Raw genomic sequence first — 1,993 nt, 5'->3', positions numbered from 1 at the left:
AATTCCTTTTATTTGTGATCTTGGTGTGATTAGTTTGATTGTATGTTATTATTTTTTTCCATGTCATTTTAAATTTTCTTTAATTTATGTGATGATTATGATTCTGAAACAGTGGTTCACTTCGTTCGGTTGATGGTTCTCCTTTCTATTTCTCCCTCCGGACTAAGAGGGAATACCGAGAGTCAGTGATTCTGCGGTAATCATTATTTTTAAAATTTTAACCATAACAGGATAAGGGAGTGACTCACTCCTATAATTATTCGGATATTAATAAAGTGATTTTTTTTGTTTAAAAAGTAGTGTTTAATTTATTAAAAAAATAAAAAATTTATATTTAATTTTAAAATATAAAAATAAATTATTTTTAAAAATTTAAAATTTATAATTAAACTAAATTTAGGCAAAATTAGATAACAATTAATAGGTATTATAGAATTAACCTTAAGTAAAAAAGACAATTTTAAAACTTAATTTTAAAGCTTAAGGAAGATTTTGTATGCAACAAAAGATTGGGCACGAAAATTTTTTTTTGACCCATACGTAGTTAACCCTTCTAGAAATCAAAAACCACATTTTTTGTACTAGTTGGCCATAAAGGGACAAAACTTACCTTATCTAGTTCTAGTGGTTACATAGAGCACCCTCTCTCTCAGTAAATTCGTCTCCAAATATGACATTATACCTCGTATGGAGTAATATGGTTGAAAAAATAAATAAATATACGACGGGAAAAATCCATAATAAATAAAAGAGGGAGAAAATCGGAATGATGTGGTCATTGTGTTGTGGGTCAAACAGCATCGTTAAAACCAGGGTCAAGGTCAATCAAAACTTGCCTTTGTCTAAGTGTCTCAGTGTACAAGAATATTCGTTTGATGCCACCATCATTCAGATATTATCTTCTCTGACGTGTCCCTTTCTCACTTAATTGAAAATTAATTAACCACAAAGTACCATAATATTTCAACTAGTATTCCTATATATTAGGGTTAATCATAGAGTAAAGACACGGTTGTTTCTAAGTCTATATGCTTCTTAAAATTAAAATAAAATATTTTTTTTATTTCTCGGTGTTAGCATAATCTGCGGGATTCTGTTAAGGAACTCATTAGCTTGGAATTTTGTGATACTTGAGATAAAGAAATATATATGTCTCTGCTTTCCATTGGATGATTATATATATAGATATATAGATATATACTAATATACACTAAAAATTGGGTGGTTCTAATTAACAATTAAGCATGCACCACACGATAGCTAATTTTATACGTGTTAAAAATTGACATGTATTATATTACTTTCTTCAATTCTTAAATGGGAGTTCTATTTTATTTTATTTGCTTTTGTTTCAACATCCACTAATTTGTTAATTTATCCAAAATAAGTTAAAACGACAATGACTAAAATTGCAACACAGCATATTACTACTATTGTTTTATTTTCTTTTTCAATCTTTAGTTTAAGTTTTCGTCCTTTTTTTTCAAATTTTCTTTTAAAATAAACCTCAAAAGTTAATTTTGAAGTTGTTGAGTGCCACGTGATTCTCATGGCTTCACCTAGCCACAAGTGTGACTGTGACTGGATACTGGTAGCGCCATGTGTTGCTAGCAAGTTAAAAGTTTGGTTTGAATAATTGGCCTTGTCATAAATCATACTAATCATGAATGTGAAATTATATTTGTATTTTTCTTTGTGTAATTTATTTTATTCATTTTTTATTGTATGAAAAGTAAATTTTTATTTTTTAACTTTTTATTAATTTCTATTTTTAATATAAAATAAAAAATACACTAAAAACATATAAAGAAATAGTTCCTATAACATTTGTCTTTTTCGCCAATTATAATTAGGGTGAGTTTGGATAAATAAATTAATTAAATTCTTTTAGAAAAAAGCTTAAAATATGAAAAAAAATTTAAAATATAAGGATTTATATTAAAAATAGTTTATAAATAAATTATTTTGTATTTGAATTTTTTATCATATAAGC

The 1,993-nt window shown here is 26.3% G+C and overlaps 1 protein-coding gene across 1 annotated transcript in view; it reads left to right on the top strand.

Moving 5' to 3' along the window:
- Positions 1 to 1,993, top strand: part of LOC107465977 (uncharacterized) — a 5,593-nt gene that overhangs the window by 874 nt on the left and 2,726 nt on the right. The gene's annotated exons all lie outside the window — the stretch shown is intronic.

This window comes from Arachis duranensis, chromosome 9, assembly GCF_000817695.3.
Source record: "Arachis duranensis cultivar V14167 chromosome 9, aradu.V14167.gnm2.J7QH, whole genome shotgun sequence".
Lineage (NCBI taxonomy): Eukaryota > Viridiplantae > Streptophyta > Magnoliopsida > Fabales > Fabaceae > Arachis > Arachis duranensis.
The sequence above is the reverse complement of the archived record's forward strand: the minus strand, read 5'-3'. Positions and strand labels throughout refer to the sequence as shown.